This window comes from Cricetulus griseus (genome assembly GCF_003668045.3).
Source record: "Cricetulus griseus strain 17A/GY chromosome 1 unlocalized genomic scaffold, alternate assembly CriGri-PICRH-1.0 chr1_1, whole genome shotgun sequence".
NCBI classification, from domain to species: domain Eukaryota; kingdom Metazoa; phylum Chordata; class Mammalia; order Rodentia; family Cricetidae; genus Cricetulus; species Cricetulus griseus.
The window spans coordinates 180,458,997-180,484,323 of NW_023276807.1; the positions used below are offsets into that span (position 1 = coordinate 180,458,997).

A 25,327-nucleotide genomic window follows, 5' to 3' on the forward strand; every position below is an offset into this window, starting at 1 on the left:
TCAGTGATTCAGCTTTGAGATCACCCAACTCAAATCCCAGGCTTAATGGAATATAAGCATTGGCATAGTTGGGTTCTAAGTGACATTACAAAGAGTTGACAGTCACCATATAAAGAACAAAGACTATTGGAAAAAATTAGTGAATTCAAGGAACTTCAACAGAAGTGAGAGTCTGCTATTTGGGAGTCAGATACAGAAAAATACAATGACTATGAGCAAATACTCTGGTCCAGGGGCAGGTTATGTCAGCCACTGTTCTTGGTTTGTGTTTGTATTTAGGCACTTCATTTTTGAGTGTCTCCTGACTTTCTTGGGCAACTGGTGATACATAACAATGTATTACCCTTCTGCTGAGTAGTTTCTGCTCATGGTATTCTGTGTTTTGGTACATTTTCAAATTTAATTCTCATTAAAAGTCTCAAAGTGGAGACTACATATTCATTTAATGGATGATAGAATTTGAAATGTAGTACTATGAAGAATGTGGATGCTGGACCTTTCTGATATTTCCTGGAGGAACCTAAACTTTGGCAGAATTCTGGCCCACACTAAAACTTATATTTTTAGTTTATATTGATTTCCTAATTAGATAATATAATGGCTAAAAATATACATAACCAGCCACAGATTGTAAACATATCCTGGTTAATGGAGAGCTTGATAATATGTTGTCTGATTTTTGCCAGGTTAGATTGAAATTAAATTATTAAGTACACTTAAATCATTTAACTTATTCAAGAACCAATTCAGATCCACTTTACATTAAGAGTTTCCTACTTCAAGACCCTCATTTGAAATTCATATCTCCTTTCCCTGATCTCCATAAACAGTTTACACATCTCATGATGCATAATAACCTCCTCTGATTATAGCTATCAATGAGCATGCTTTATCTGGCTTTTCTCTACAACCACTCCTGTCTTCAGAAAAAAGTAGCTGCATGGGCGATTTTCTTGTGCCATATGAATAAGCTAAATGGTTTGATGGATGACAGAAGGAAAGAAAATACCTTTGTGCACTTCAAAATAAGAGAACAATTTGTATTTATTATATTGAAAACAGATTTTGGGTAACATCCTTTAATTATGAAGGCAATCATTCACAACTATTTGAGAGGAGGAAATGACATGGACAACTGAAATGATCACCTGGTTGAGGTGGAAAGGTTCCTTCTCTCAGAGCACAGGCTTACAATCATCTACCATGTACAGTTTGTCTAGGATTTCACAGAAGCAGCTTCATTCATTTTTAGAAGACATCTTTTTCCAGAGCCCTCTTGAAAAACTGAGAGTACTGGGCATTGTAGAAACCAATTCTTATCAGCTGTGGGGAGTCTAATGTGTTTCTATAACTGATGTTTCAGGAAACATGGGGCATGTTTACTGATTGTTTTTGAATGTGCTTTAGAGAAAATTTGCCTAGGTATGGATGCTGAATTCAATGAAAAACTATGGGTTGATGATGAAAGAGAGCTTTGCACTAGAATATCTGTGACTTTTGTCATCTGGGTACATGTGACTTTATATTTGCTGTATGTAGAATGCTTCTTGATAGTTCAGTCAAGGCGTAAAGTTTTCCAATGGTCAATTTGAAGGATGGTGGGCCCTCACCCTCTGCTTCTCACTTTAGTTTTGGTGTTGATATTATTTAGTTGGGTTTTCCTTCTATCATAAAAGCAGAGGAAATACTACTGTAATTTGTGACAGCATTTTGGAATCCTCATGTCAAGTACTCTCTAATAGGAAATGATATATTATTTATGATTTATTAAAGCTTGCCTGAGAATTCAGAAAGCAAAGTCAGGTACACACCTTTAATCCCAGCAGCCAGAAGCTAGGACATTGTGGTACACATCTTTAATCCTAGGATTTAGGATTCAGAGGTAGATGGATCTCTGTGAGTCCAAGGCCACCCAGATCTACACAATGGAGAATCAGTCTAAAAGAGAATTATAGCTCACATCTTTAATCCCAACATTAGGGAAGTACATAAGACAGAAGAAATGTCTCAGTAGAAGCATTCATTCTCCAGCCATGCTGAGGACGGTTACAGTCCGATGCTTGGTGAGAGTTCCTAGAGACAGGATCAGCCCATTTAGCTAGAGGTAGAGGTGAGAGCTGGTTGCCAGCTGCTTTGCCTTTCTGAAATTCAGCTTGAACTTCAATATCAGTCTCTGGGTCTTTTATTTATTCATGTTGTACTAATATATTTTGGATTACATGCAAAAAAACATATAAGTCACCACCCACAGTAATCCTGCTTACTTGATTTTTCTGTTTGTAAATGGTTTTCCCCAGGCATTGCTTTAGCAGTGAATGATGTACATAATGGTGTCCCATCTTAGTCACCACATTCTTTGTAAGAGGAGTGTGTAACTCATCCCTTTGATTTTGTTAGAAAATTATTTAAAATGCATAGGAACACATGTTAGGCAAACATGAACTTCTGGGAGAGTTGTATTCTTTGGTTTTACTAAGAAAGTGTTATTAATTTTACTTGGTGTTTTTACCTGCTGCCAATAGTTTCATTGAACTTGTCCATAACTCTGGATTTCTTTTTCTTCATTAGCATGTCACTCATCATGAGTAGTCCATGCAGTGATTGCATTTCGTCTGTTAAAGATGTTTAGAATGCAGTTGGTATTTAGCAACCCCTTGCCATTTGGTGTATTTCACTCCACTAACTTTTGTTACATTATCACTGAAGTGCACACACTTTGTTTCAGTTCAGTTATACTATAGAAGCCTCCCATTCTAATTGTTGCTCTGAGGGAGCAGTAAATAAAAAAAAAAAACATTTTTTTCATCAAACAGGCATCTGTTGAATCATGGTTGGGATCAGCTGAGGAACTGTCTGGAAAAAAATTTAGCCAAAACCTTCAAATGCAGAACACTTTCTAGGAAACATAATGTGACACAGGCATGAGGAGAAATGTGGATTTGGGTATAGGGAAAGATATAGTTGTCAAAGTTTAGTCTTGTGCATGTGTGAATATACAGTTGCTCTAGCAACACTTATTGGAGACATTTTCCTTCCTTGTTAGTATGTTTATAGCATTTTTGTTTAGAATGAATTTGCTATAAAAGTGCAGATTTACTTCTACTCCTGTTCCATCTGTCCACTTGCCGGATCTCTTCTGCCAGTATCATGCTGGTGTAATTACTATGAGAATAATGATAGGTCTAGATTTGTTCTTTTATCTTGAGAATTCTTTGGCTATTTGAGATCAAGATTTTTTCTTTTGCTTTCATCAAAACTACAGGATTGTTTTCTTCTAGTTTATAAAGAACATCTTTGGTATTTTTTATGCTTGAAAATGTGAGTTTTTTTTTTTAAAAAAACAAGAGAACATGATTCATGTTGCTTTGTTGAAATGTGAGTACATAAAATTCATCTACACCTGAATGGCAGGTTTATGTTTAATAATAAAAAGTTAAATGACCACACAAGTAAAAGTTCCAACAAACAAAAACAGGATTTGTATTAAGGGCTCTGTAGCAGATTGCACCTTCACTGGTGTGATCCTCTACTGATGAGATAGAGACAGGCTGGGCTCCACATGGGCAAGATGGTTACAGGTTGACAGCACAGTCACACAACAAAACAGAACACTGGCTAGGAGGCCAGGACCCACTGCAGAGCTGATTTTGTGCATAGGAGGCATGTGTATAAGGGCAAGTAGTTAGACAGACACTATTCAAAGCTGTATACTCTGCCCTGTATACTTTAAAATATGTTGGGGAAACTTTGTGTTTCATTTTATTTTTTAAAGTTTTATTTATTGTATTTACTTTTAAAATAGCAAGGTCACTGAAACTCATGCATGCTGCAATAAACCTCATACAGTAATTAGATGAAATATCCAAGCCCTTTTTATTCATACATACACAAAAAAGCTTTACTTGAGGTTTCATTTTTTTTCTTCAGTTTGAATGTGGAATATTAGGGAGCCTTTTGCATGTCAAGGTGCAGGAAGAAGAGATCACCTTCCCCAACTATCTACGTTTACTTTCTAGAAGAAAAATTAGATAAGTGGAAGTGATTATCATATGTATTTTCCTTTTGGATGTACACAATGTAACAACAAGAGGGGAAGACCTGAAATTGCAATCACAAACAAACCCAAGATAGCTGTTATTCCCTTTAATTGGCAAATACAGCCCAGAGGACATTGTCTGTAAGTGGGAGGTCATCAAGGAGGAGATGCAGAGGCTCTTTTTCTGTATTACTGTTTTTTAAATTAAGATTATCTAAAGCATTATCTAAAGGCATATATCCACACAACCTATTTTACTCAAATCTGCCATCTCCTTCTGTTCATCCTCATCTGAGGACGAGCTCTCTTAATGCACTAATGTGGACACAAGGAGCTTGGGAACCAACAAGCTATGATCTGTATTCTCAGTTTCCATAGACTGGAACTCTGCTTCTGACCTTTTGGGATTGTTTAATTCTGTTAAAGGAAATGAGAGTTCTGGATAGCCTTCTGGTTGTTTAATATGTTGGCTGTGGCCGTGGATTGTGTGACTGTAATGTAAGTGTGCTGCCTTGTGTTGTGAGCTGTCTCCAGTTGTTGCCTTGCTGCCTGTGCATGCTGCTGATAGAGTTGCATCTGCATGTGCAGTTGCTGCATCTGAGAGGTGGAAGAGGCCAAGCAGTTAAGCTGTCCCACTGCAGAACATCTCACTCCTCATAACTGAGATAACAGTTGGCTATCATACTCTTGGCTTCTCTACTGTGTGGACAAGTATAAACTCTGAACACAAAGGCTCCCCCTGTAGAACTGCCAGTAAAGTGCCTGCTTAACCTATGAGCATTCACTCCTTCTAATTCCCAATCAGGATGAAAGACTCCAAGTATATTCAAACATCCCTAGATTCATTTAAATATCTATGGGCTCTATGTTCAAGGGTCGGATGAACTGCAAAGGTGTCTTTGACATGATTAGGATTGCCTCCAAGTAATTCTGCACATATTGAACAAGTCACTTCTGTTGATGTTTCTGTATGCCCTGAAGTAACATGTTCTTGAATAGATGTTTCTGCATAGCCTATTTTTCCACAATAGGCACAGGTGAAAGACTGTGGCTGCTCTACAGAGAAATCTACTCTTGCATTGGGTGGTCAGTTGTATGCCTTCTCGTTGCCTCACTTTCACAAGAAGATACATGAAGATTGTAATCATAGCAAAATAAACAAGTGACACTGAAATTTTTCATTTAACTATGAATCACAGTTGACACCTTCATGTCAGGACACCCTAGTCCTGATATTGGTGGCACAGCCCCTTCATGGCTTCTGGCTGCAATGTGCTACCACAGCGGGTTTCCTGTACTGTCTAGGTTTTGTCATAAGGCAAGGTTGGCAAGGAGGAGGGTAAGCCATCTTTGGTATTTTCATGATAATTTCATGGTGTCTATAAATCCTTTGGGCAACACACACATTTTAACAGTTAATGTTTCTAGTCCATGAATATGGAAGGCCTTACATTTCTTTTATTATTGCTTTGTAATTTTCATGGTAGAGGTATCTTATTTCCTTGGTAAATGTATTCCTAGATTGTTTTTTAGTGGTTGTGAATGTGATCACTTCCATGATTTATTTCTCTGTATTTGTTATTAATGTATAAAAATCAAACCCACCCCCTGAAAAAAGTTATTTAAAGTAGATGAAAGACATACATGTCAGGTCAGACATTAGGAAATTATTAAATGAAATCATATGATAAAAATTCAAATCATCAGTGGAGACAATGCTTTTGTTTGTTTGTTTTTTGTAAGATGCCAAAAGCATAAGTAACCAAAGCAAAAGAAAGTGATTGTACATGGCAGAAGAAATAGTCAACAAAGTGAAAGGCCAGTCTACAATGAGAGACTTTTTCCCAAATCATTTTCCTGACATATAATACACATTCATAATATATTAATAACAGCAGGAAAAGCCAGATAATCTAGATAATGAACAAGCGATCTGAAAAGACATCTGTCAAAAGAAGATACTCAGGAGACCAACCCATTTATGAAAAGAAAATGCTCAGTCTTATTGTCTTCTGAAGTGTCCAAATACAAATTAGAACCACAATGAGATATGACCTCTCCTCAGTTAGAATATCTGTTACCAAAAAGATAAACAATAACTGATGGAGACAGGGATGCAGAAAACAGGGAACCTTTGCACATTATTGTTGAGAATATAGATTAGTGTAGCCATTATGAGACCATTACAAAAGTTCTTTCAAAAACTAAAAATAGAACTACTACATGCTCCAGCTATCCCATATCTGAGCCTTTAGTCAGAGGAAATGAAATCTGGATAATAAAAAAAAGATACTTCTCTTTCAGTGTTGCTGGATTATTCACAATTCACTATTCACAGAGCTGGAATACTGCACTCAGGTCCATTCATGGCTAAATGAGAGAAGAAAACGTGGTATATACTGAGTAGAATATTAATCATATGCTGGGCAGTGGTGGCTCACGCCTTTAATTCCGGCACTTGGGAGGCAGAGGCAGGCAGATCTCTGTGAGTTACAGGCCAGCCTGGTCTACAGAGTGAGTGCCAGGATAGGATCCAAAGCCACACAAACTCTGTCTCAAAAACTCAAAAAAAGAGTATTAATCATATGTAGAAAAGAATGGTATACTACAATTTGAATCAAAATGAATGGAACTGCAAGACGCTATTCTAAATTACAGAGAAAAAGAAAAAGTATATATTATCCTATATTATATGTGGATGCTAAAATGTCTATCAGAATATAGAATAGTGATTACTAAACTTGGAAAGTGTGGGAGTTAAAGGAAAAAGGCAATTTGATAATGAGGACCCAAACAGAAGGAATTCAATTTTGTTTTGTGTAGCTTAGTAGAGGAACTATGATTCACCATAACATATTCAATATTTAATGGAAAACTAAAGAGGAACACAATGCTTCTAAACATAAAATAATGATAAGGAGATGGAAATGTAGCCCTTACTTGTTCAGGAGACATGAATATGGGTGTCGAAACTTCACAGTGTTTTTGCAAATGTTTATAATTATTACTACATATTAATCTATACTTACAAAATCACTTACTTGGAAAGCATGGCTGGTTGACTATTGCACATTCCATCAAATTAAGTGTATACCATATATTAGGAAGTTAAATTAGTGCTAGTCCATGTTTTCATAATCATCCTCAAATTTGATATTGCTTCAAATGATTTATATCTGGTTTTGAGTAAAAATACATTATGTGAACTTGTATGTATATGCATATTATAGATGAAGCATATACCTTAAAATGTATCTGACTCATTGCTTTACACATATTTTTCTAATTATTTACATACCACATGCCTCCAAATTGAGGTAAGGTGAGATGTGATGTTGGAGAAATTTAAGATGTCAAAACCAAGACTACTAAAAGACTGAGAAGCTAGTCCACTTAAAGTCCCACAAAAAGATCTAGAGATGCAACCAAAGAATTCTGTTTGAGGGCTAAATATAAGAGCAGAGCTAGGCAAAGATAGCAATAACTGGCGTGGATGATGCAGGCCAGAGGAGCCTACTTTCAGTCTCTTCCACTCTGGAAAGATTTTATGTTTTTCTAGGGTTTTATTATTTACCAGTTCCTCTTTCACCTTCACAACCCCCACTCCCTTAAATAAACACTATTATAGGAAAATTAAATAACAATAAACTAGCATTTTAAGACCGACCATCAGGCTGAATGAAAAACAAGTCTCAGGTGACAATGGCATTATATTAGAATTGAGAGGAAGCTAATGTCCTATGGACTACGTATAGATGCATCTTTAAGAAAGGGGAATTTGGCTTCTGTTTTACAGAGTTAGGCAGGGAGTACCCCAGGGAAAGGAGGGTTTCATGAGAAATAGTCTCTTGATTGCTCTCTGTCTACTGTTAGCACAGTAGACAAGGTAGACTCTTAAAGTTACTGCCCTCACCCCCAACACCCTGCAACAGAAAAGATCAAAGGGAAACTCATTGAAGTTGATTCTGCTTCTGTAACAAATTTGCATTCATTCTTGGCCCTGATACCCTAGTTTCAGCTCACTCAATGTGGGTCTTACCTTCTAATCTTATTCTACCTAACTTTGGATCAGAGCACATTCAGGCTTAACAAGTAGGACTACCAATCTTTGAAAAATAAGTAGTATAAGGCATTATTTTATTCTAGACTTTTGTTACTTTTCTCCCCAAATATCACTTCCTTCTTTAATTTGGAATTTTAACTTAATTTGGAATAAAATGAAATTCAATGCTTCTTTATATATTCTAAGCTAAGAGTGCTAACAAACAAATTATTTTATATGTACTTCCAAATTTTAATACATATATTATATATGTAATATTAAATATCAGCATATGTGATATTTCATAAGACGTGATTATTTATCCATAGTGTGTGTTATTGAATTCATAGTTAATGAACATCTTTCCTTATCATATACATACTACAATTACAAATATTTAATCTTTGAATGAACAGAAATTTGTTCTATTCATATTCTTGCATCCATTTCTGTATACTTTTTACTAATATCTTATGAATTAATATGTTTATGATGCACTGTGACTAAACATTTTATACAATGACTAACTTTTAGAGCAATTTCTTCCATAAAGTTTTATGATTTAATTATATGTACATCACTAATCTTTCAATTTATATCCAAATTACCCTGACAACGTTATTACCTATGTAAGATGGGAATGTTTGAGTATACCAGTTCCTAGAATCTGCTAAGCTAGTGCCAATACTCACTAGAACAAAGAAGCAGAGAGTAAATGAATGCTTTGCTACTCTGATAAGAGGGAAATGGAATTCCATTGTATTATCAGTCTAATTTCCACTAAGTTTTATTTTTTCTTATGTTTAATTTTTGTTATTCATTTATTTATATTTTATTACTTGTGCTTTGTGACTTCCTATTGACCTGTGCTGTTTTGGAATTATTTGACCTTTTTATCTAATTTGAGATAGTTTCCAGTTCATATTGATAATGGCAACTCCAACTTTGCCATAAATGCCATATGGCTTTATTTGGTTCACGTTCTCTTGGTATTGGTGTTTTCCCTCTCATAAGAAATCCTGTTAATTCTCATGTTTTATGATGCATTATTTTTGTTATTTTGTTTTTCTATTTAAATATTAATGTATCCCAATGTATTTTTATGGAGATGTGGGGTTTAATGTTTAATTTTGATTGTTTACATGCATCTGGTCTGTTGTATTTTCTCTTTATTATTAGTAACTTTATGGTTAGCTATAACTGTTGACTTAACAAAATCTAGACTCACTGCAGAAGAGAGCCTCTTTTATCTCTTAAATACAGTAGAAGTTTGACTTTTAGAGATCATCATTAGAAATCATACCCCTGACTATATCGCTCATCTATGTGTGACAACTGTACTGAGCTTCCTCAACCAAATAGAATTTCTTATATGGTAAGATAGACTGTCTTTGTGTGCTTAGCCCAGCCCTCTTGTGGAACCTGAGCTTTTTCTGTTCTCTACCTGTTTGCCTCTTTCCTGGTTGACAGATTCCTAAAAGCACTCAGTTTCTCTCAGATACCAGATACCCAAATAATCTTTCTTTCTTCAAGCCTTTCTCTAACTGTCCTTTGTTTCTATAGCCTATCCTTCTCTGTCATGTGACATTTGGCTCAGACTGTGACACTATATTTATGGCACTAAATTAGGTTTGCATATTTGTGAAACCACCTTGTTATTTTCTTCAGATGCACTGTAAGCAGAGTCCCTGGCACCCAGGAGTCACAAGGAGAATATTTATAGTGTGTGTGTGCTATCAAAGGGGCTGCACGCCAGCAGTTTCATTGTATGTCTCAAACTCTGAGTAGAAGTGCTAATTACTGTTGAATGGATGCTGAGTACATGGAGAATGCATGATAATATTGCAGTAAAGCCTGTTGGAACCCACTAGAATTTATGGAGAAAAGAAGTAGGAGGTAACTTAGGGTCATATCATCATTTAGTATGTGAGAGGAAATAAGGAGATCTGGGAATGGGAGTAGCACACCGAGGGCATGTGGGAAGGTTTATTGTGTGGATAGTGTAAGGTAGCCCTCCTAACATACTAGCAATGTGTGTCTTTTGTAATTCATATTTTGAAAGAAATGTTTGTTTCAAGACAACAGATACTACTTTTGGATCATATTTAAATCAATTCGTCATCATATGTTTTAGTGTTGTTTTTTAAATGAAAACATTATAAAATAATTTAGAAAGATATGATCTGAATCCTCAAGCTGTATGTAGGATATTTGCCAACCAAGATATGGATTTCCTCTTCCCTTCCTGAGGTGCACTATTTGTGGCTTCCTTGTGAATTTTACTCAGTGCTTTGCAGGATCCCTTCTGGGATTTAGTTACATCTTTTAATCTTTTGAGACAGGGTCTCTCTATGTAGCCATGGCTGTTCTGGAACTTGTCATGTTCAACTCAAACTCAAGAGAAATCTGTCTGCTTCTGGCCCCTGAGTTCTGACATTAAAGGCCTGTGTCACTATGTTCTGCTATCTACACGGAAGCAGTTTGTACAGTAGGAGCACCAGAAATGTCCCCTTCTATGGGCTTCATTTAGATAGCATGTAGATAAATTATAAAAACTTTTCATCATTGTTTTTTTGAGTCTTTGAACCATTGCTTCAAGTTCATTATTTCAGCTAAGTCTCTAAACTTCTTTATTATTTGTAAAGCTTTTTCTAGTTATCTAGAAATATTTATATGAATCACAGTTGTTCTGTCAGTCAAGGAAGGTAACTAGAGTGCAAGTGACACATAATTGTATTTAACTAAGTTTATTCAAAAATTACTATTTTGAATTTGACCTACAAGAGATCTAATGACATTTACATATTACATATTTACATGTTTTAGGAAATGTGATAAAGATATTTAAAAGTTTGTCTGTCTTCTTCTCAGTACTGTATTCTGTGTATTTGTAGCTATTTTGAGAAGTTTGTAATTTGGCCACTGTTAATGTTTTTTTTTTGTTTGTTTGTTTTTTCTTCTACAAGTGTCTATAAGAAGCCACCTCCAAGTAGTTGTGCTTAATTAGTATTACAACTTGTATTGGAAAATATAAAAATTGTTAATGATATAAGTGAGATACATAACCTTGTCTTAAGAAGTATCCATCTACATGGACTATGCAATGTAGAGTGAAACATTATGTAAAGGGATTGTGAAACAAAAATGGAAGGCATCTTTATTTAGTTTAACTGTCTTCATTATGTATAATATGTAATATGTAATATGTAATATGTAATATGTGATTAGAGAATCTGAAGATGGAGGATTTTGTTCCACCTGGTCCTGCAGCCAATTCGCCCCAAATAAACACATGGATGCTATGTTTGTTAATTATTAAACTGTTTGGCAGATAGCTAGGGCTTCTTACTGGCTAGCTCTCTCTTAATCATTAACCAATTTCTATCAATATAAGTATTTCTAAGTGTTCTTTGCTTACCCAGTAATGCCCCAGCAAGTTACTCCTTCTGCCTCTACATGCCGTCTCTCTGGCGGCTCCTCTCTCCCTCTCCTCAGCATTCTCCTTTTCTGGTAGCCATGCCTAAGCTTCCTGCCTGGCTACTGGCCAATAAGTGTTTTATTCATCAACCAATAATAGAATCATATATACAGAAGGACATCCCACATCAGGAATCCCACTTAGAAATTGGAATCATAATATATGAAAATGTTTAGAAGTAAGAATACATTACATTTTTGTATTTTCAAGACTGAAAATACACACTGTGTCATGGGAGTAAACTGTAAATGGTTAGAGAATTATATTTGATTCTGAATAATTTGATTACAATATCATATTCCAGTGAAAAATTCAAGAGCCAACATACTAAAGTTGTTCATGTAAATATAAAGTGAAAATTCTACTTAACTGTCCTGTTATTTTCTGGGAAAAGTACTTTCTCTTGTCATTTCAACAGTGTAATGGAAAAGTACCTCCTGGATTTGAATTAGCTGGGTAATTCTTGACTTTGGTCAAGCCTTTAAACTGGTGGGAACTTTAATGGATATTAATTAGTGTGAAAGCTTTTTTATTCTTGGAGGGACCTTTCTTTTTGTGAAAAAGAGAAATCTATCTTGATTGACAGATGGATCCCTCTGTTTCATGTTTTATTGTTTTTGAAGAAAGGGGCTTTGATTTCCTGCCAGGGAGCTTTCATAAAAGGACCTGGGCATGCTGAGCCCTGATTAAACATCAGGGAGAGGTGATGGTTCTTTTATGTACTCTCTCCTGAATGGTGAGAAAGCCAAAATTACAGTGACTGTCAGAGAGCTATCTGCAGAAGGACCAGGACCACATTCAGCTACAGGAAAAATTGACACAGCGAAGGCAGCAGGAAGATTGGGGTGCAAGTACTGTTACTTATAATTCTATGAATATTTAAAGAACATCTATAAAAGCAAGGATCAGACCACTGCTTCAAAACACAGAATACAAAGTTCCTTCCTATATTGCTATTGAGTATTGACCTACATAGCTGAAGTCATTTTTTTTTTTTTTTTTTGGTTTTTCTGAGACAGGGTTTCTCCATGTGGCTTTGGAGCCTATCCTGGCACTAGGTCTGGAGTCCAGGCTGGTCTTGAACTCACAGAGATCCCCTGCCTCTGCCTCCCAAGTGCTGGGATTAAAGGCGTGTGCCACCAAGGCCCGGCCTGAAGCCTTGTTATAAAATAGATTTTTTACTTTCATTAAAGGATCATGCGAACATTGACAGATATGAGAGAATTATATAATATAGTAAGTAAATAATTAAGCATCTCATTTTGTCTTAGATTTACTGTTTGCTTTCAAATTTTTCCACGAGGCATTCCTATTCATTAATTGTATCTTCCAGGATTAATTGTGAAATTAAATTTTTAAGTACACAAAATAAACTGGTCTCAAAGTATATGACAAGTGGGATCCTGGAAATTGCAGAGGCTCAAGTATAATCATTAAAGATAATCAGGGTCTGCCTTCTACCATTCATGTGACCTTAGGTGAGATGATTTACTCTGGTTCTGTTCATGCAGGAAGGAGACAGTACTTACCTGGCAAAGGAATTTTTAGGACACAGTGGGACAATGAGAAGGAACACCCCACATGCTCTGGGTCTTAACGCATTTTGGGGCAACCATATTATAATATAATGCCCCCAAATAGAACTGACTAAAGACAATATAATTGATGCCTGAGTCATTGTCCTTATTCTTCAACAAAGAGAGAAAACTACATTATTGGAAAATTTGGGGTCATTTACAGTTCTTTTTGTGGAGTAATAGAGAAAACCATGATACTTTATGTGAGTTTAATTTCACCCAGAACATAAGCCAGGGAATAGATAAATACTTTCTTGGAAAAGAATGGCCATTTATCTATTTTTGTTTCACTTGTGTGTATGGACTTAACTATTAATATTCTATCTGCTGAATTTTCATATTTCACATAAAGGATAGTGATCAGAGTTTAAATCTCTGCATCTGGAGATTTAAAGACATGTGCATTAAAATTAATACATGATCTCCAAATAATTCATTGTTGCTATCACAGTGAATATGTACTATGAGTATTTAATATATGCGCTAAATGCTCTGACCACCTTACTTGCTGAAAATGGGATGTTTTAATTGCCTACCTGTTGAGAAACGGCATACTTTTAGAATATGTAGTAGTGACTTGGTTTTGTATTTTAGCCCTTATTGGATGTTTTTATTGTCATGGAAAAACTGTTTTTAGAGCAGCTTTATATTGGCAGAAAAATGATCAGGAAATATGATAATTCTCCTAGTAATCCCTCTCTTGCACTTCTAATCACAGAAGCCACTACCCTGTCTCTATAACTGTGCATTTCCTAAAATATTGGAGTCTCTCAGTATGTGTACTTTTCAGTTTTGCTTATTTTGCTTAGCAATGTGTTTCTGTGGTCCTGGTGTACTTTTTTATGACTCATTTTCAATGCTAAGTAATATTTCATTAGATGGATATATAATAAAATTTTAAAAGCAGACACCTTGGATCATTAAGTTTTTAGGTAATTATGAATAAATCAGACATACACATTTATAGGCATGTTTGCATATATATGTCCCTAAGTTTTAAGTCATTTGAGTAGACACCACAAAGCAAAAATGTTGTTTTAGTTGGTAATAGCATGTTTAATACCTCTGACAAACTACTTTCCAAATGGCTGGCCACCCAATTACTCACCAGTTTGTGGTGTTTTTAGTGTTTGTGATTTCAACTATTGATTTAATGTGTATGTATCTGTGATTTAGTGTGTGTGTGTGTGTGTGTGTGTGTGATGTTTGCAAATGGGTTTGTATTAGGGTGAGATAGTGAGTGAGTTTGTGTGGGTCTGTGCTTTTTTACATTTCACCTATAGTATCAGCACCATAAAGCATATTATTTTATCATTTATTTAGTAATAAAAATAATATGTATGGTTGATTCTCCTGCATAGATGTCTGTTCACCATGTGGTACATGCAGTCCTCACAGAGGCCAGAAGGTTTAAGTTTCCCTGCAACTGGAGTTGCAGACAACTGTGGCCTACCATGTAGGTACTGAGAAATGAACCAACTTCCCCTGCAAGAGCAGTAAGTGCTCCTAACTGCTAAAATATCTCTCCCACCTTTGATGCACCTGTTGTGTTCCCTGTATCCTGTCTCCAGAAAGTATGTGACATAGTGACATGTATCATAGGAAGTGCTCAGTAAGTATCCGTGAGTCATGGAAAGTAGGATTAAACATCTTTAGGACTGAAGACCTCAAATGCTATGGTGTAAGCATTTTCATAAGGCGTAGGAGGCAGCTACATTTGCGTTTTTGTTTTCTATGGTCTTACTCTCTACAGTTTCAATCATGTGTGGTCAGCCATGCTTCAATATTGTCAATTGGAATGTTTCAGATGCAATTCATGTTTTAAATTTTGCCCTGCCCTTACTGTGGTGACATCTCTTAAAAATGGGAGGTTTGAAACGTCCCTTTCTCCTGTCTGTTCAAGGCATAAACATTGCTTCTTATTACCAAACTACCCTCCTGCTATCATAAGGACTGCCATGTTATCAGGGTGCTGGTGTTCCGAACTCATCACATTTCATAACAAACCCAAAGTTCGAAGTCATGATATAGAGAACCCAGAGAATCTATAGCAGTCATGAACTATTCCCGTGAAACAAAAAGGTGGAAGTTCTCAATAGTAAGAAGAAATCTTAGGCTTTTTTGCTGAGATTTGTGGTAAGAGTGAACCATCTTATCAATAAGAAGAAAAAAATGTGCTGGCTTTACTGTTAGATCTCTAACTGAAAGTGGTAACATGGAGTTTGGTACCTAAATTTAAAGTGGGAGAGGCTTAAAGGATTGTCCAAGGAAATCTTGAGCTTCTTTGAACACTTGAGCTATGAATCCCTCATATGATGGGCACTAAGCATTTACTACAAATGAAGTAAATAACAGCCACCAGGAAGATCCTAATGGCTTTATTGTTCACCATAATGCCCACATTAATTCACAGATTTTATCTCTTAATGCAGGTACTCTTCTTTCATCATCACAGGCTATACACTACAGTGAAACAATTTGAGAACACCAGCAGTTACATAACTCTCCATTACAGTATTTAAATTGTATACTCACTTTGTTACTGGTTAATATCTCCCTCTGTCTATATTATAAGTTGATCTTTATCAGTGATATATATATATATTTATATATATATATATATGTATATATATATATATATATACATATATACATGAAGGGCCATAGTACATAGGGATTTCAATGCTATCCATTTCAGTAGGCATCCACTAGGGTCTGGGGAGCTATCCCCAAAGATAAGGGGCATACTGTGAATCTTAACTATTGACCTCGATATAAGCTCTAGTGAATTTGTCTTCACTTAGCCACTTAAAAAAGTAAATCTTCTCTTAGTTATTTTTAAAGTAAATGACCTTTGGTTTAACACCTCTAATCTGATAACCTTAACTGGTTGGGATATTTTTCACACAATGCTCTCACTGTAGGGATCTGAATAAAATTTTCTCTTTTTTCTCAAACCCTTTCCTGCTCAGTTCTGAGTTCTCCAGGTGCTTCAACAGCAGCCACACTGTTGGGGTCTCAGCAAGCTGCAGTACTAAGTTTAGTTGTGACATACTAAAGCAAGGCATTTGAAAGAAGGAAATCAATATACTGACATAGATTGTGGGTCCAGGGACATGGTTCAGTGAGTACGAACATACACTGTGCTAGCATGAGGACCTGAGTTTGAATCTTCAACACTAATGTAAAACAAACAAAATCAGGTATGACCAAGTATGCCTTCCACCCTAGTTCTGGGGTTTGAGGAGAGATTCTTGAGGCTTACTAGCTTCTAGTTTAGCTAATAATTGGAGAGCACATTTTTTTCTTCTTATTGATAAGATGGTTCACTCTTACCACAAATCTCAGCAAAAAAGCCTAAGATTTCTTCTTACTATTGAGAACTTCCACCTTTTTGTTTCACGGGAATAGTTCATGACTGCTATAGATTCTCTGGGTTCTCTATATCATGACTTCGAACTTTGGGTTTGTTATGAAATGTGATGAGTTCGGAACACCAGCACCCTGATAACATGGCAGTGAGAAAACCCATTTGAGGGAATAAGGTGGATAGTGAGAAAGGATTCTCACTTTCCTCCTCTGACTTCTACATGTGTGTGCATGAGTATGCACACCGGGACACACACATTATGATAAGAAACACAAATATATACTAAGGAGTTCAATGGTTTTTAAAAGTTCACTAGATCAAGGTTTATCTATGATGGCTTCTGTCATTTGCAGAATAAGATGCATGAAGCAAATAGATAATAAAATCTACTTTTTCCACCTTTCCTACTCTATCTCAAAGGCTTATGAGAAATGTATGCAAAACATGCTCAAACTCTAAACAGGATCATGCTGCTGTATCCACAGGATAGAGAGATCAGGCTATGTTGGGGTTATCTCCTTTTCTGAAAATCAGTTTGGGTTTGATATTTAAAATTCATTCAAAGGTATGACGTATGGAGGTAATACCACTCCAGGAGCTTGTAGTGGGAGGGTTTCTGTTATACAGAGGTATACCCTGTCTCAAAAATTAAGCAAAATCATATCCATTGGTTTCACATTTCATATTTAAGAATTTAACTAGTGGAAGTAGATTTTTCTGCAACAGTAAATGTCCAGCAATAGAGGTTCAATGAGTAGACATAAGACACAATCTTAATGAGGATTATTACAGTAGTGACATCAAATTTAATGTAAATATGTCTAAACATACAAAAGTGAACTATATAGATTGTTACTTGTAGTTTTGACTTTTGGTGATTTTTATGAAAAGCACACTTACTATTTCCATTTATATTTCATATACCAAGTTTAAAATCTCACCCCCTTTTGGTACTTGTGTTTATTAATGCAGTGGGAATTTTCTGAGAAGATTCCATGGGAAGGATTAGTGACATTGCAGGGGAAATAATCTATAGGTTGAAGGACAGCTTTTGATTTTTATAAAGGAATTGTCTAAAAAGTATTTTGAAGTGATCGTCTTAAATTTACAGAAAGGAATCTTGTTTAAAAACATAAACCAATGTTTTTGCTCATCTGTATACTTGAAATGATGGCACTCGTGTACTCTAGCAAGCAATGGCTAATGCCCTAGGGAATATTTAAGTGTGAGTACGTGTGCTTTTGTATCCATCTACTGTCCTCCTCCACATTTTCAACTAACCTGGGTAAAAGAAGAATTCTTCCCAGATGGACACGGAGCAAGCATTTAGGAATTCAAATACTGTGAGAGTCATAGTGGATAGCTGCATGTTGAGATACAGGGGTGTAGTTGCATAAAACTCTTGACTAAACCCCTTTTTCAAAGTATCCTTGATAAGTTTATACAGCCTGAGTAGGCTCTATAACCCACATTCCACTTGCTAGGCAGGTCATCATGATGCATCTTCCTTCAGTGACATGCTGAGGCCATTCCTGAACCTTCAGTAAGCTAGGAAGCTGTCCTGGTTGAATGAGGACTGGGCTGTGACTCAGGACTGAGACAAATCATCTGCAGTAAAGCACAACATTCATGTTAAAGGTTATGGTCCTGAGTAAGACTGTTTACTTTTGAACAAGTAAACACACATCTGTAGATATGTACTCTACACCACCATACAGTAGATTGAAAAAGACCTCAGGGAAAACAGCATAGGCATGATTACATTTTTATTACAGAAGTTACAATTCAGGAGCGGCCGAATGATGAGACACTGGTAACAAATTTTGAATGATTCCAAACACAGAGCTTCCTGTCATTTTCCTTTTCCAGGTATGACACTGTCATTGCTCATCTACGTGTTCCCAAACAGGAAGTTTCAATAGACTCTACTGTATTATATAGGGGTGAATAACCACTGCCCTCTTGATTAGATCTAACCTATAATCTGCTTTAATTACTTATGTCAAGTCCTTTCAAGAACTATATCCCCCAATATTCAAATTCTGTTTAATGTTTCTGTTGGCCCTTCACAAGGAAAGGAGTCATCTCACCTCAGTATTCACTCAAGTTTGACTCTGACATTAAGAAAACTCAAGTATTTTTGTGGTCATTCTCAGGAACCAAGTCTAAAACATGATAGTAATAAATAAAATCACAAGGCTAAAACATGATAAGATTTTTTATTATTATATTTTATAAAAGAGATTTCTTCCAATACCAGACTAGGACGTTAGTGATGGCATACTCCTACAGTCCCCATGCCCTTGAGCAATGCCCTTTTTGGGGGCTGTAGTCCCTGTTTCTGAAAGACCCCTGAAGGCTCAGGTCCCCAGGATCTCAGCTCAGGACCGTGACCACCCCAATCACCACGTGGAGGCAGAAACTTGATGCAAACTGCACGAGGCTTTCTTGCAGTTGTTTAACAAGCTAATCCCATGTGAGCTCTGGCCTTTCACTCATCTACCATGGCAGGTGGCTAGGAAAGACGCTTCGAAGCGTCTGCATAGAGATCTTATAGGGCAGCATAAGGGGTGTGTCTAGGGGTATGCTCAGGATCAGGATTGGTGTTCTTCCAGACTTGGAGGGTTTGCCCTGTGTTGATTGGTCAACTGGTTGTTATGGCCCATAGGCCCTCCCAGGCTGGTTGCTATGCTCTGCTCGTCATTGCTGGATACTTGTCTGTAAAGCACATCCAGAGCCATAAAGCATAGCACCACCAGCTAACTTCTGATTGGTTCCTTGCCACAAGACAGGCATCTGACCTCCTAGTGACCAAGGCAAGGTCAGACAAGTACGCGTTCAGCTTTTATGGCTGCCTAAATGGGGAGCTGGTCCCTTCATTTCTTCATGGAAACAGCTTCAATCTTCACTGTCCCACTTTGACAGAAGCACTTCTGTCATATGCCCTACCTTACCCCTTTCAGTTCTCAAACTCTGGAAACCTAAGGAAAGCACTACACAGTAATATAAAACCCACTTAGATAGCTTTCACAATAAACTTTGTCTGTTACTCTAGATGGGGAATTTCAGGTTATACCAGGTCTATTCCTAGAAGAAATGAAGGAATTAATTTATCAGCACTTACTTTTAGTAGGCAAAGAAGCAAACTTTTGCATGTTAGTGCTAAAGCCAGATGCAGAACAAGGACATATTTAGTACATGATGTTCCTGTCTTGCAAGAATGAGAACTTAATTTTGATATCTAGAACCCATATTTAAAACAAAAGCAACAACAAACAACAAAAACAATCAAACAAAAAGAAAAATATGAAAACCAAACCAGGTGAGGTGGTGTGTACTTAGAATCTCAGTGCAGGAGAGGCAGAGAGAGGAGGCCATCATCAAGCCTAGCTTACTAGGTGAGAACTCAGGGAGAGACCTTGCGTTAAAGACCAAGGTGAGTGGTGACTGAGGAACAATGTCCAGGGTTATCCTTTGTCCTCTACATCCACAATTTTTCAAGTTCATGTTAATTGAGATGGGTCACCTTTGGCTCCACACACAATAAATGATTCTTTAAATACTTAAAAGGCCAATTTTGATTATACATTTAAAACTAAAGTAAATTTTCACAATAAATTGTATCAAACTAGTGATATTTTCTCATGCATTCTCCCTGTTGTATCTTCTGAATTCTAGAATTTGACAGTATTTCTTGAGTATTTCAGCTACCTAAAGCAAAGATTGACTTTATGCATTTTATGCTTTGATTGAATTCTGTAGCCTTTGATGACTTCCTATTACCATCCAAATGCCCAAGTGGACGGAGGGTGACGGTAAACTTTCAGTTCTTCTGCTTCCACTTCTCGAGTGCTAAGGTGACAGGTGTGCACCACCACACCTGATTCATGAGGTTCAGGGAATCAAACCAAGGGATCCTTTATATTATAGGCTACTATTTCACTAACTGAGTCACAACCCCAGCCCAAGCTTCTAAGAAGTTTGTTATGAGACTTACATACTTATATGTTGCATGTCCACAGCAAGATTCATACTAGACACTTTCAAACCTATTATTTTATTTAATCACAGCAATTCCCTACCACAGCTCTGTAAGTAGATAATTAAACTCTAATTTTCTACACCAGAAAATCTAAGTTAAGCAAAAGACCCACTCAGTATTAATGAGGTGACAGGTAGTAAATAGGCAATTCAGTGATTTTGAGCAAAGTTCTTCACAGGGACATATGGGTAATTGTTTCCTAGGTGATCATATGCTTCCATTCACCTCTTAATTCTTAGTTTATAACAATTTTCAGAATAGTTTTCTCTTTCAAAGGATTGGAGTATGTGCTCAGCAGGTCAGTAAAGCTAAGTTAACTATTAGGTTCACTCATTCAGTATGTGCTTTTTACCAAATAGCTCCTATTTTGTTACACATGTGGCAGACATTTATGAATTACACTCATCTTTTGTTAATTCAAAAATATCGAATCACACTGTTCAGTAATATTACATGCTAAAGGTAGTTATCAATAATGACAGACAAACTGAGCTTTCTTAAAGCTCTAGCTCATGAGGTGAAAGGATGTCTTCTGCTGTTAGATCTCAGATTTAAAATCACCATTAGAAATAATTCATTTAAAAAGATATTGTTTTAGACACCCTCTTACTGTGGGTGTCTTTAATTCCTTTTAATTTAAATTCCTTCTGCTCTGAATTCTACATCCCCAGAGATCATGGCAAGGGGCATCCCAAATTTAAAAGTTGCTGCATCATTGACAGTATTTGCAACAACTAATACCCAGGTACAGTGACAGTGATCCAGCTTCAGCAGGTACTGTAATTGCAGATTATACCCTTCACGGTTTCCTTTTTGTGTGAATAGTAAGTGTATGAAATCTTGAGTCAACATTTCCCTTTCTGTTGCATAAACAGTGCTGAAAGCTTAATGATCAGCTGGAGAAGAGGCGTAATGAGTAGTTGCTGCATTGTTCATTAAACACCGTGGTGCTCCTTTCTTCGACATCATTTCATCTGTGCTTGCATTTTGCATTTCCCTCTAGTCTGTCATTCTCCTGGAGCATCGGACACTCCCCTCGAGGTAATTGCTGTGACACACATAGTGCTTCTATCACACAACAATGGAAATGTCTCTCCTTCTGCTGGAGCTCACTTTATTGGAGAGAATGTACTTTTGAGGATGGAAAATTTGTAGAAAATGAGTCATGCAGAGGGACTGTCACAGACAGAGATTTCTGTGGGGGGAGGGGATATGGCTTTCACATAATCCAAGGATGTGTTGTCTTACTGGGAATTGAGAATAAAATTTTAATTAATTTGACAGTGAAATTTGGGTTTGCCTCACAGCTTTATTTTGCTACACTTGGTTTTCTATCACTGTAATTTTTTGTGACTGTCTATGACAGTATATGCCTTCTACAATGGGATGCTCTACTTGAACTAAATCTAAGTTGCTGCAACATTATTGATTACAGTCATTTGGTATCCCTTTCAGTAGCCAGTGAGATTATTGTAGAAGTATGGTATTTGTGTTTCCCCTGTGCCAAGCCATAATTAATTGCTGAAACAATAGGAAGTCTGACTGGAGAAATAGATTCCCAGGCACACATTTCAGTAAATAGACTACTTTTTATTGCATCTAAAGCATCTACATCTTGACTCATTATGGTATTGTGTTCCCTTTTATGAATGTATTAAAGATTAGGAATGTGTAAGGAGGAAGATTGCTTTTGAAATATCCAAGGGCTCTTTGCTTTCAAGTATAGAAGAAAGAAAGAAATTCTAGATAAATAGGGACTTATCTTTTTCATGGTAACTTTGCAAACCATCTTATTGTATATCAGAGACCATTATCTATAAAAATGAGTTAGTTGGGTCAGATACTTGGGTTCTGTTATGTATCAATATGTTATTTGATGGGCAATAACTTGGAATTCTGTTCCTACATAGTAATTTCTGAGGAATAATTCCCTAAGCAATATCAGAAGCTCAAGAAGATAACTTGATGAAAACCTTACACAATGCATTTTCATATGAGTGTCCTGAAAATAAGAATGACCTTTCATATAAGAATGTTCTTGTGAATCACATGCCTACAGAATTACATAGACCATTGAGATCACTTTCCCAAATTCTCATTTAAAATAATGTTATTAACTATCTCCCCTCATGAATTCCATATATTGTTTCCTAAATGCATTTACTGAATAATAATCCATTATTTTTTCGAATGTTTGATTGATCCTCTTTATAAACTGAATTAAATCCAGGCTATGGGAAATGACACCAAATATTTTTTCTTAGACTGTTTCTATGATCATGGAAGCATAATATGCAGGTCTTGCAATCTTTTTAAATTGTATATATATTTTTTTCTACCCTAGTTGGTACTTGGCTGTTATATTAGCCAGGATCTAGATTAAATCATTCATGTATGTCATGCTGTATATTTGAAAGGGTTTTACTAAATTGCTTACTTAATATCATTGAAATAATTCAATTTACACTGGAAACATTATGTAGTTTTTCATTACACAAGATTGTACCTCAGCAGTTCTAATCTGGTGCTGAAGGAAGATGTACAAAGAGCCACTAGTCCTCAGTTCATTTTGAAAGCCTGAAAATGTAGGTTCCAATATCATTAATTTCATCAAAGGTACCATCTCTAGCTGCAAAGTGCCACATCAAATTATCAGTAAAAGAAAACACTTTTCTTTCTTCTATGAGTTTTTTTTTAAATCTGGATGGCTAACAGAATATACTGTCCACATTACATGTGGGTCTTTCCACATCCATTAAGGCAAAATCAAGACAATTCCCAGAGATACCTTCACAAGCCATCCTGATGGAGACACCGTCTTGACCAGGCTCCCTGATCAGGTGATTCTTTTGTTTGTCAAGAGAAGGTTTCTCTGACTTTGGTGGCTGTCCTGAAACTAGCTCTTGTAGACCGGGCTGGTCTCGAACTCACAGAGATCCACCTGCATCTGCCTCCAGAGTTCTGGAATTAAAGATGTGCGCCACCACCATCCTGCTCTGATCAGGGCAAGCAGACATGCATAGACCAACTGTTACAGCTGCTGGGGCAATTTGATAAACAAACAAAAATAATGGAAAATAGAAGAAAGTGGAAATGGGACATGAGATTAAATAAGAGGCAAGACAAAGAAATAGTCAATGGAAGAATACAATGAAAGAACAAGAGGGCAAAATATTTAAGGGAGAAGCAAAGTTAAACCATAGGATTGCAAGTGTTTTATTGCCAATAGACCTAGATCCATACATTCATGACCAATGGGGTATTTTCTTCTGCTTCCTTCCTTCCTTCCTTCCTTCCTTCCTTCCTTCCTTCCTTTTTTCCCTCCATTCCTTCCTTTCTTTTTCTATCTTCCATTGTTTCATTGAAACATGGTCTCACTGTGCCTTGCAAGCTGGCCTTAAACACATGATCTTTATACTTCAAATTTCATACACTTTAGGATATACAAATGTCCTGTCATACTTGATGTCCTTCATTTCGAATCCTTTCAATTTGAATATGAGACACATTAACTGAGGGAGCATAACTATTCTTTCGACCATTGTATTTAAAATACATAATACATTGGGAGTAGTTGTTTTGAGCTAACTTGATGCTGTAACCAAGAGATTTGCAGTGTCCAAATGCAATATAAAATAAGTTTTCTTCTTACTATAATTTGTGTATATTAATGTTTTCATTTAGCCTACTTTAAGATGAGTAGTCAGTTATCTTAGATCATTAAAAGATTTAACATTTATGCATTTAAAACACACTTTTCCTCCCACACAAACTCATATAGTCTATTTTCTCCATTGTAGACTGACATAGTAAAATAAACCCAGAAATTGGATTATATTACTTCTTCCTCAATTATCCAGTGGTTTCCTGTCATATTTGCAATAAAATCTAAACTTGGTCCACACTACATGGTGCCTCCTTACAAAACCCTTGAGTTCTTACTCTGTACTTGTGGTAGAAGTGTCTCCTTCCCAAATATTACTAATAATAATACAGTTGATGCTCTACCTGTAACTTCACAGCTGATGTTGCCTGGTTTACCATCCACAGAATCATTCTCCCTTCATTTACAACCCTGCTATAGTACCATCTCCATTGACCAACTGTTCTGAAACCTTTATAAAACATAGCCCTTCTTTGCTGTTCTACCCTTTAATTTCTTAATATACCCACCTGGTTTCTTCTTTAAGTGTCTGTATGTATGTTTTTATTTTTGTCTTGTAAGGCTAGCATTTCTGGGGATTTATTACTTTCTTCTAGGCGATTCATTGTACTTGTGTATAAATACCCATAGTAATTGATTTTGGCCCTTTAGTCTAACAGTATTTGTAAAGTTCCTTTTTCATTTCTGATTTTTGTCATTTAAATCTTCTTTCTTTTTATAGTGTAGCTAGGAAATGGTCTGTTATTTTGATATTACTAATTAAACTCAATCTTCTTGAGTTTTCATGATTTAAAAAACTCCCATTATATTTCTGTTCTAATCCTTAATAATTTTCATCCTGTAAACATTGGGTATTTTTTTTCTCAAACCACTCTGCCTAAAGAATGCCATTAGGTAGGTGATTTGTCTGAAAAAACTCTTTCTCCCTCCTGTATCTCTTTCTTAACAGTATCTGCCTATGTAGTTCATATTGGCCCTCTAAATCTTGGAAATATAGTTATGCACCACCACTTCTGGTAAGGTGAGAATTTTTGGCTATTTGCTTGTTGCATGTAATAATTTATTTCATCAGTACAATCTTTGATATATACTAGTGGTTTTATTATGCTGTATTTTTC

At 36.2% G+C, this 25,327-nt stretch overlaps 1 protein-coding gene and 1 pseudogene across 1 annotated transcript in view; one reads left to right on the forward strand and one right to left on the reverse strand.

Moving 5' to 3' along the window:
- The window catches only part of Nrg3 (neuregulin 3), a 1,018,353-nt gene that overhangs the window by 36,319 nt on the left and 956,707 nt on the right, over nt 1–25,327 (forward strand). The gene's annotated exons all lie outside the window — the stretch shown is intronic.
- On the reverse strand, nt 4,144–5,218 carry LOC103160857 (annotated as a pseudogene).